Below are 11451 nucleotides of genomic sequence, written 5' to 3'. Positions count from 1 at the left end.
ACTGAGTCCTTACTAGAAGTTGGTGATGGTGAGTAGGGGACAAGTGTAAATTAAGAGTATTCCCTAATTTCTAGTGAGCTCTTATGCAAAGCAAAAAGAGGAAAGAAATTACAATTACAGAAGGATTTTGCCCATCCTTAGGTCCTTTTCTTCCTTACTTTGTTAGTCTGGCATGTCCCTTTATCTCTATGGATCCTGATTTTCTAGGAGAAAAATTGACTACTGCAGCATCACTTCCTCTAGTGGAAACAGGCTGTGTGGGATCTGGTAGTGTCATTTGAGAGGCCAGAGCATCCCTAACAGATGGTCACAAAAGCAGAAAATGGCAGCAGAGCCTGGATACAGTACATGCAAGGTTGAAGGACAAGGAAATGGTCAGGTCACTACCTGATCTTTCCAGACTCCAAAACTCTTCCTTTTCAGACAAGAGAGCAGAGAAGATGGCCCTCCTTGTAGCTCTTATCCTTTTGATGGCTGGGTTCTGCCCTGCCAACTAGATGGCTCATTGGAAAGAAATGCTGAAGTCCAGGAAGACCAAAACATTGGGACACGAGTGGACAGTCTAACAATGGCCTCTATCAACAATGACTTTGCCTTCACCCTCTACAAGGAGTTGGTTTTGAAGAATCCAGATAAAAATGTCATATTCTCCCCATTCAGCATCTCAGTAGCTTTGGCCATCCTGTCCCTGAGAGCAAGCAGCAACACCCTGGAAGAGATTCTAGAAGGTCTCAAGTTCAATCTCACAGAGACCTCTGAGGCAGATATCCACTGGAGCTTTGGGCACCTCTTCCATATTCTCAGTCAGCCAGAGGACCAGGTGAAAATCAGCATAAGCAGCATCATGTTTATTAAAAAGCATCTGCAGATGCTAGCAGAGTTTAAGGAGAAGGCAAGGGTGTTCTACCAGGCTGAGGCCTCTGTGACTGACTTCCAGCAGCCTCATGAGGCCAAAAACCTCATCAATGACTATGTAAGCCAACAGACCCAGGGGAAGATCAAGGAACTAATCTCACACTGGATGAGAGTTTGTTAGTGGTGCTGGTGAATTACATCTACTTTAAAGGTGAGAATGGTCACTGTTTCAGGGGTGGATGGAGAGGGTGTTGGCTGGGCACCTTGTGTCTATACTCTGACCCCTAGAAAAGAGATGCCCATGGCCTTGGAAACATGGGTACCTAACTTCTTATTACTAGCAGGCCTTACTTGTCCTTTGGGATTTTTGCGATATAGTTGTGATTCCTGGTACATACTTCACAAAACCCCTGAGTCTAAGAGGGTTGTGTTGGATGTGACTTTAACTTACTGACTATCAGATTGCATCGCTCACATGTCCAGTCCTACCTACTGAAGCCATTGCTTCTCCCTGCAGAGATGGTGTCTTCTTAGTCAGGGTTCTATTGCTGTGAAGAGACACCATAACCATGGCAACTCTTATAATGGAAAACATTTAATTGGGTGGCTCACTTAAAATTCAGAGGTTCCATCCATTATCATCATGATGGGACATGGCAGTGTACAGGCAGACATGATGATAAAGCCATATCTGAGAGTACTACATCTTGCTGGCAAGAGGAAGTAGTCTGGTGTGGAGGCCCACAAAGCTTTTCTAGTGAGATCTCAACTTGTTTTACCCAGCAGGGCTGCATTAGAGGATTGCTTGACCACATGCATGGTTACAAAGTGATTGGAAGGGTCTACACTTAGCTGAGTGAAGGGGAATTCTTTTGCTCCACGCCTTGGCATTTCTATAAATAGCCCTTTAGAAGAGACAGGAGGGACTGGTGGATAAGGATCCAGGCCTTCCTGAAGCTATCCTGTGTTTCTATCTGTTTCTCTCCCCTCTATCCTTCTATCTAGTATCTCTTGTCCCTCTCTCCTCAAGAGTTCCCTGTCATAAAATGTAATAGCAGGTCTCCTAGCTGGGCTCCCAAAAATGATACCAGGAACAGGAACTACAGCCTTGGCAAAAGGAGAGAGAGGGAGTTGCAATTTTAAGGAGGCATGCCCCATAAGGAATTAAAAATGAAGGCAAAGATTTTTTTATTTTGGGGAGTGAAAATAAGATGGCTGAATGCCAAAGTTGAAAAGTGAGGTGCAGTGAATATTTCTCTCTTTCTAGGTTTCTTTCTTTTTCTCTCTCTCTTAATTTCTATCTATAAAAATTAAGGAAAAAATATAAGGTAGAATAAAGGAATATAGTGTAGAAAAAACTTAGGGTAAGAAGGAAAAATATAAGGTAGAATATAGGGATATAGTGTAAGAAAAAACTTAGGATAAGATAAGCAACAAGACAGAGGAACTATGTCTTTGATTTTCCAACTACGGGAATATGAATGCAAATTCCTGGGGAAGAAACAGAGAAAAATCTATCAAAATGAGAAAAACAGGCAGAAAAAGATTCCTATGGAAACTTTTAGCCTGTGAAGAGCTTAGATTCAAGTCCTGAGCAGTAGAGGAAAGAGTTTTTCCTGAGGCAGTTGTGAGTTAAATGAAACTCTTCACTTCACTGACATTGTGACTGTATGATAACATCATACCATCAGAATTAGTTTCCTTGGTCATAAAGCCAATAATAGGAAACAGAAGTCTTGGGGAAATTTTAGCAATCTTTCTCTCAAAAGCTGAAAGGTTTCTTTGGAAAATTTCATAATTTCTCTCTAAAATCTGGAAGCTCTTCAGGTCTTTCTCAGAATTTTTCTCTTTCTGTAAGGGCAAAAATATAACTCACCTGGAAATAACGTCTATCAGTATGGGAAAATCACCTGTAATTGCTCTGGAAAAAACAAACAAACAAACAAACAAACCCTCTTGGAACAGGACAAATCCTCTCTGCTACTCCTATCTTTCCTTCAAGCTGGTATTAGGGGAAAAAAAACCGCTGAGCAGCTTTTTTTTTTTTTTTTTTTTTTTCTAACAAAGAAAAGTTTTCTCTGAAAAAGCTCTTTGTTTTCTTTCTCTATTGGGGAAAATCTGTCTAAAAAAGCTCTATTTTCAAGTACTGTCTTTATTTTTTCATTGATCCAATAAGGCAGGGGAACAAAGGGTTACCAAAATGCCTGTCTGAGTGTGAGCAGACAGACAGATGCAGCCTGCTCCAGGGGACGATGTCAGATGAAGGATATATACGTATCAGGGCCAGCTCAGGGAGAACAGAGATATCCCCTGGTAAGAGAGCAAAACTTTGACTGAAAAACTTGCCATGGTAAAAGCAAAAGCTTGAATACAGTGTGAATAGAAGTTTTCTCCCAGACCAAGAAAGGCAGCATGGGAAATGTAGTTCATTTGTAACTGTGATGATATAGACAAAGGCAGTTTGAGAAATAGAGTCTGTAACGTGGGTTGTAACAGCATGACAATATAGAGAAAGGCAGCTTGGGAAATGAAGTCCATTAGAGAAATACCAGTGCAGCACTGACAAAAACTCTGTTTTTTTTTTTTTTCTGCTCGAAATTCTATTTTTTTTCACAAGCTCTGTTAGCTTGCCTCTCAAGAACTAGAAACAGGCAAACAGCTTGCCAGTCAGGAGGCAATTAATATGCTAATACTATTTGTCAAGAAGTCACTTTGAAACCCTTTAGAATACTAGAGAAAGAGGTCCATACAGTGAGAAATTGCTTTGGATGTGAAAAAAGAAAAATCTTATAGGCAAATAAAAAAGCTTGGGTTGTGCTTGAAATGCAAGAGAGAAACATTGGCATCATTGAAATGCTCATGATAATCTTAAAAAGCAGCTTTAAAAAAATAAGAAGAGGGAATTTTTCACTCAGTCAAGCTTAGAGCCACTGATGAATTAACCTCTGACTTCAAACTGTCAGGAAAAACTTTTAGAATGACATAAAATCTGACTATAAACTCTGAACTTAGAAATGATTTCCATATTTCCTGTCTTGTTAATAGTTCTGTTAAGAAATCTCTTCTAGGTGTTTGCTAATAGAGTTTGATTTTGAATGTAAATTAGTTCTGTTAAGAGATTCTTCTAGATATGTGGTAAAATTTATAAAGTAGTTCTACAAAGTTTCCTTTTGAATATAAGTTTGTAAAAAGGTATAAATATGTATAGTGATATACTATTTGTAAATATGTAGGATGGTGCCGAGGACAATTTCAAGAGCCATGCCATATTGCCTGCCTGAGTTAACTTTCTGTTGTCCAGTATTGAGCCACTAACCAGAAACTTTTGACATGCTTGGACAAGTCCTGAGTTATTAGAAAATAACTTAACATTTTCTTATCTTTCTGCTACAGTGACCACTAGTAACAATGTTTTGTGGTTAGGTTGCTTGGTTGGGTTACTTGACAACTCAACAGTCCCCTGATCTTTTCCCAAAGAAAGTTTCCTGGTCTCTTTACTATAAATCCCACCTGAGAAAAATAAAATTTTGCAGCTTGATCATAATACTGTCTTGCTGTCAGTTCTTTGTGTCTCTTGTCCCTTCATTCGCCATCCCCCTTCTAGGGTCTCTGCTGAAGATCGCGCTGGTTGGGACAGGATGGAAGTTTGTAAAACGTGCTGTGGATGATTGATTGACAAAGAAAACACTGACTGGCCAGTAGCTAGGCAGGAAGTATAGATGGGACAAAGAGGGAGGAGAATGCTGGGAGATGGAAGGCTAAGGCAGAGAGACACTGCCAGCTGCCAGAGGGAAAAGCATGATGTAAGATACCAGTAAGCCACGAGCCACATGGCAAGGTATAGATTTATAGAAATGGGTTAATTTAAGATATAAGAACAGAGCTGGCGGTGGTGGCGCAAGCCTTTAATCCCAGCACTCGGGAGGCAGAGCCAGGAAGATCTCTGTGAGTTAGAGGCCAGCCTGGGCTACCAAGTGAGCTCCAAGAAAGGCTCAATCCTACGCAGAGAAACCCTGTCTCGAAAAAAACAAAAAAAAAAAAAAAAAAACAAACAAACAAAAAAGATATAAGAACAGATAGCAAGAAGACTGCCACAATTTATAAGTAATATAAGCACCTGAGTGATTATTTTATAAGTGGGCTGCAGGACTGCAGGGGCTTGGCAGGACCCAGAGAGAAACTCTTCAAAAGTATATTATATTTTTATTATTCTCTATTCCTTTACTGGGAGGTATGGCTGCTTTGGAAATCACTGTGGATGATTCTAAGCTCTTAGTAGGGACCTAAGTCACAGATAAGTTAAGTTCTGGCGGGTGGTGGCACGCCTTAATCCAGCACTTGGAGCAGAGCAGCGATCTCTGTGAGTTCGAGCCAGCCTGGGCTACCAAGTGAGTTCCAGGAAAGGCGCAAAATTACATAGAGAAACCCTGTCTCGAAAAAACCAAAAAAAAAAAAAAATAAGTTAAGTTCTGTACCCCCCTCTTGCCAGAGGCTGGTAGCCAAAGATGGGCAACTGTCTTCTTGATAACTTCTTGAATATATGCATGTAAAATTAATCAAGAATAACAAGCTAAGACAGGCACAGTCTGAGGGGCCTGTGGAGCTCGTTTTTATATCAAGAAGGGGGAGTTGTGGAGGCCCAAAAAGGTTTCCTTGTGAGATCTGAGCTTGCTTTACCCAGCATGGCTACATGAGAGGATTGTTTGACCATGTGCATGGTTACAAGGTGATAGGAAGAGTCTACACTTGGTTGAGCTAGGGGGAGGTCCTTTGCTCCACCCCTTGGCATTCCTATACATAGCCTTTAGAAGAGACAGGAGGAGCTGGTGGATAAGGATCCAGGCCCTCCCAAGGACATCATGTGTTTCTGTGTTTCCCCTCTCTACTCACGAGTACCCTGTGCTAAAATGTGGGAGCCGGTCTCCCAGCTGGGCTCCCACAGTCTGGGACTCTGGGCTGTATCTTGAACATTTATGAGACCTCAAAGCCTGCCTCCAGAGTGACACACTTCCTGCAACAAGACCACACCTATTTTAATAAAACCACATCTCCTAATAATGCCATTTCTTATGAGCTTATGGGAAACAATTGCACTCAAACTACCGCAAAAGAAGTCCCTTATTCAGCCCACTCCAACCTTTCTAATATGCTCATACAGAATCCATCTGCTGGAGAAACTATATCTCTAGGAGGACTCAGGTTGTCTGAGATATCTTGACCTAAGGAGTCTGGCTACCCAATCTTAAATGAGGAAAGTAGCATGTCCCATAACTACTGAAGAGCCTTTCACACATTCTTATGTAGGACCTCTCCCTGAACCTTTTCTGTAATGCTGGTCATGGATATGGAAAAGCAGGGACTGAGGAGAAACTATTAGTGAGAGGGAGGTGTCAGCCAGGCAGTGTTCTGTGTTTAGTGTCTGGCTGATTCATGAAATTTTAGTTTGTAAAATTAGTAGCCAAGTCAGCTTATGGGGTCACAGTGCTGAAGACACAATCCTAGGACAACAAATCTGGAGTTGAGGCTCAGGAGATTTGGGAGAGTGGGATGGAATTGTTGTGGGTGAGGTTTAGTTGGAAGATATGTAGAGCCAATACCCATAAAACCCTGTCTGATAGAACAAAGAGTGAGACAATGGACCACAGAAAGATTCCTGATAAAAATCTTGATGTGACTAGATCTGGGGTGGATTTGGGACTCTGGACTCTGGATAAGTGAGAGAAGAGGAGGGTAGGCTCTCAGATAATAACAGGAAACCAATTGGCCATGGACAGAAGAGGATGGGAAGACAGAGGACAGGAGTCCAGGATGGCCTCACAGCAGCTGTGCTGTGAAGGGAGGGGAAGCAGAGTGATGGCCTGAAGGATTAGACTGCAGGGCTTGGCTCTCCCTGCTGGGCCCAGGACCTGAACTCCAAGGCTGCTTGACCCTGAGGTGGGGATGTGTGTTTGTGTGGCTGGATCCTGAGCACAAGAAATTGTCAAAGTACCATGTCCCCTAGGGTATATTGCAGATGGTCACATGCACTTGGAATGTGCATAAAGTCTTAGTAGGATATCTTTGATTCATGGAGGTGAACATGGCCCATAAGGGAGAAGAGGACTCATTACCAATGTCTTAGTCAACCAATTATGGGATCCTGGTAATCCAGCTCTGGGAAGTTTTCAGGCCCTAGAGCTTGATTCTAAGCCCACACTTGGCTCTGGGCTCTGCCTTCCATTAAGTGGTTCACTTTGACGTGCACCATTGACAGGTCACCGTCTGGAGGTTTCAGTCTCTTCCTGCTTCTCTGGAAACATGTCCCACAAGCAACTGCCTTCTAGACAGTGTTCCTCCTAAGGAAGAAGGGATCCCCAAACCTCCCCAGGCTCTGGTCTCACCACTTTTACTTTCATTTCTCTTTAAATCACCCCATTCTCAGATCCCAGATTGTTTCCCAGGTTCCTCAAGTAGCCAGGCTTTGGTTTTGCGTTCCCTTTTCCAAACCAAGCCTGTGGATCACTTCTCATTCATAGTTCTGCATAAATCAAGGTTTTTCCAATCCAGATTACGCAAGCACCTAGGGTTACTACACTGTGTTGTTGAAGATGGATTGATTGCTCTCTTGATTCAGAAGTTGGGCCAAAATGGGGTGGAGGTGGAGTCTCTCCAGTGCTGTTACATTCTGATGGCTTGATCCACATTTAGGGAAATGGAAGACATCATTTAACCCTCATGACACATTTGAGTCTGAGTTCAACTATACAAGAAGAGGTCTGTGAGGGTGCCCAAGATGAACATTGAGGACCTGACCACACCCTACTTCTGCGATGAGGATCTGTCCTGCACTGTGGTGGAGCTGAAGTACAGAGGCAATGCCAGCACCCTGTTCATCCTCCCTGACAAGGGCAGAATGCAGCAGGGGAAGCCAGCTTGCAAACAGAGACCCTGAGGAAGAGGAAGGACTCTCTGAGGCCCAGGTGTGTGTCCAAAGGAACCATTGATGGTCTGGCTCCCCACCCTGATGCTGCCTTGAGGTCCAGTGTCCCTGACCCTCAGAGTCTCACAACCACCCAGTATAATGACTGGAGAGTCAGCAGGGACACGTGGAACAGAGGTGACTTTCCCTCTGCTGAGTCAGTAGTTTGGGGCCAGATTTTACTGTCATTTTTGTTGTTCAAAGATGAGATGAGCTGGAGCAGGAGCTGAGGATTCCTCTGTGTCTAACAGTCTGTAATTACAGAGAATCTTGACTGGGTTTTGGAAGGCAGAGGGGAGGGAGGTTGAGATGAGATCAGCTCTGAGAATCAGCTGTGTCCTTTGTAGCCATCTCATCCCCTCATCACTCATTCATTCACCATTCACAGAATGATGACTTGAAGACCCGCTATGTGCAATGTTCTGATTTAAACCCTGCGAGTTTTTCAGAGACTAATACACAAAATTTTTTACCCTGTGGGCTCATCTTGTAGTTGAGAAAGAGAGAGTAGGAAGATGGAAATGCAACTTAACATTATTTGATTTGTTAAAAGACGAGAAGGAATGAGATATTTAAGGGGAGGGCCCAAGGATAAGGAAAATGGAGTCAGATGGAGTGTGCAATTTTAAATAGAAGACTCATTAGGTGCAGTCTGAGGGTCCACATGACAGGGAAGGACTGCATTTTCTGGGTCTGGGAGAAAAGCACTTCTGTAAGGGAAGAGCTGGTACCAAGCCTCAGTGCCTGCCTCTGTAAACACTCTCAGGCACTGATGGGTAATAAATGCAACAGAAAAGCAAAATCATGTGATGTATGCCTGCATGGAAAGAGGACTTCTCTCTGGTGAGAAGGCTGTCTGTAGATAGGTGTCCTAGCTACAATGTGGTTTGAGAGGGACACACAGTCCAGTGACTCTTACATTTCTCCTTTCATTCTCAGGATGATTGATGAGCTCTACATACCCAAGTTCTCCATCTCCAGTGACTACAACATAGAGGGCATCCCTCAACAGCTGGGTATCAGGGAAGTCTTCTCCACACAGGCTGACCTGTCTAGGATCACAGGGGCCAAGGACCTCAGAGTCTCTCAGGTAAGCCAAGAAACACTGGGTGGTTCTTATTGTGTACCAAAATGAGGATAGTGAAGGCCAGGTGGCCAGGGGGAATGGTAAATTTGTGAGAAAGCCTGAATTTCTGAGATTCCCTCATCCTGGGAGAGCTGGATTATAATCTAGATATTCCTGCTGGAGAGCATGCAGCCAATCCCTCCTCTACCCACTGAGCATAATCTCACCCAGGAGCACAGGATGGGAAAGAGCCTGAGCTTGGTCTTCTACAACCATAGGTTCAACCTGTGCTGTGTGTGGATGCCACCCACAATTCCTTGAAGGGTAAGGCATTTCAGCCTCAGCTTCTTTACAGCAGAGCTGACCAGTACTTCTGGACTAGCACATAGAACAGTAGCAGTAGAGGAAATAAGAAGAGATGAATGACAATTGGGATGAAAAGCTTAAGAAGAGCAGAAAAGATGCCTTAGGATTCCACATTACATTCCCAGATGCACAGCCTGACAATGCCTAGTGTTCTGTCCAGTGCCCACTCAGAGGCCTGGGCTCAGATATGTATTAGTAGGGCATGGAAGTCTGAGAATGAGAAGTTATGCCATTTGCATTGAGGTTGTTTGTCCCAAGGAGGCTGGAGCAGGAGGGACAATGAAGCCTGCACTTGATGCCAGCACCCAGGCTTTTCCCTGTGGGTACTCTGAGAATATTCCTGTGGATTAATGAGTGATGTTGCCTACACCCACGCTCCAGTTTGTAGTGTGTTTGAGGGTACCACAGATTCTCAGAGACTGAGCAGACCCAGGGCATGCCTCATCTCACAGCCTGAGCCGAGACTTGGAAACACCAGGAGTAGAGTTCACAGTAGGAACAAACAACCCTCACCAGCAGCTGAGGCCAGCAGTGGATGCTTGCTTCAGGAATCTGCTCTACTGCCACCGCGGCCCCCCCCCCCCGTCTCCAGTGAGTGATGTCTTTCTCCTACAGGTGGTCCATAATGTTGTGCTGGATGTGGATGAGACAGACACAGAAGCAGTTGCTGCCACAAGAGTCAGAGCTTTGGGATCAGCTCTAATTTCTAACCCTATGAAAGTGATTTTCAGCAGTGTATTCCTAATGATTGTCTCTGACACAAACATTCAGACTCCACTCTTTATGGCCAAAGTCACAAATCCTAAGGGAAACTAGAACTTTCCAAGTGGTGAGGCTTCTTCCTAGGAGTAGGGATTAAGTCTGTTTGTGGTTCTCTGTGTGCATTTTGGCCTCCTTGCTCTGATTGGCTGTGGCATGCCGGGATGGACAATAACAGTGACTAACTGTATGACTCCCACATGCACAGGAGCCCTTGGACAATCAGTGCTAGGCTCCCAGTCCTCTTGGCAGCACTGGCTCATGTTCCTGACCCTGAAATCTGTCTTTGTCGCCTCTCCATGCTGCCAATCTTGTATCTGCCTCTATCCAAAAGCCTGGGCAGATAGGCTCAGTCTCTATCTGGGCTCTGGTTATGTCTGTCTTCAGCTTCCACAGGCTTAATGGAACTATTCAAATTTATAGCCCAATCATATGGACCTCAGCCCCAGTCCTTGAGATGAGAACCTGCCACTCAGAGTCTATTTCCAGAACTGGGGCCACTCAATGCCCAGTTTTTGCCTCACACTTTCCCTTTTCCAGGCTCTGCCACCCACTGTCCCTTACAGGGGCTCCTCACCCTGCCCACATCTGGCACAGTTTTGTGTCTCTCACTCCTGCAGCTCATGGAGTCGGTTGGTCAGACCAGCTTCTTTCCCCCTAGTACACCAATCTAGGGCAGAGGAGCCTTTTTCTAGGTTCCCCACTGACCAACATCACACGAGACGGACAACTCTGCCTTCCTTACACAAAACGCAGGGCTTGGAGCAAAGGATCAATAAATAGATAACTGTACAGAAATTACTCAGGCAGTGTTCATTCAGCTCATGTTGGCAGGAATTTGCCCTCTAGTGAAGCCAGGATAGTAGATATTGTCACTCACCATCTGAAAATTTTGTGATGTGCCTCTGACCTCTATGTTATTATCAGTCCTTTTTATGGATGAGGAAACTGAGACACAGAATCTTAGCCATTTCCCATGACCTCACAGCTAGACATTATGACTGAAGAGATGTTCTTTTAAGTGTCCTGAGGCCAGAGGAACAGTTTTTTACCAAGCTGGCATTCTGTGTCTGGGGCATTACCTTGGTGGTGTGCAGGTGGATCATAAAACAAGGCTCTGTGTGCTTCACAGAGTGCTCCTAAAAGAGTCTGTGGCTCATGTGACCTCTGTGCTGATGTCAGAGTAGGATAAGAAGGTGGTCAGATGAATAGAAAGAATACTTTAGGCAGGGCACACAGCAATGGAGTCATTTCCAGTAATAATTGGGGGGGGGTGTGAGAAAAAGAATAAACAGTCACCAGATGTCAAAGCACCTGGCCTTGTGAGGATTCTCAAATGACTGAGAACTACAGGCAGTTTTGGATGGGTTAATGCCAAGGGCCATGTCATAGAACAGCAGATGGACAGTAATATTCAAGGTGTCAGCCCACCACATGAATAATTCTC

At 44.2% G+C, this 11451-nt stretch overlaps 1 pseudogene; it reads left to right on the top strand.

The window, feature by feature from the left end:
- Window positions 1–440: 440 nt before the first annotated feature.
- On the top strand, window positions 441–10098 carry LOC114689327 (annotated as a pseudogene).
- The last annotated feature ends 1353 nt before the right edge of the window (window positions 10099–11451 follow it).

The sequence above is a fragment of the Peromyscus leucopus genome, chromosome 14 (assembly GCF_004664715.2).
Source record: "Peromyscus leucopus breed LL Stock chromosome 14, UCI_PerLeu_2.1, whole genome shotgun sequence".
Taxonomy (NCBI): domain Eukaryota; kingdom Metazoa; phylum Chordata; class Mammalia; order Rodentia; family Cricetidae; genus Peromyscus; species Peromyscus leucopus.
This window is presented reverse-complemented; position numbering and strand designations above follow the sequence as displayed.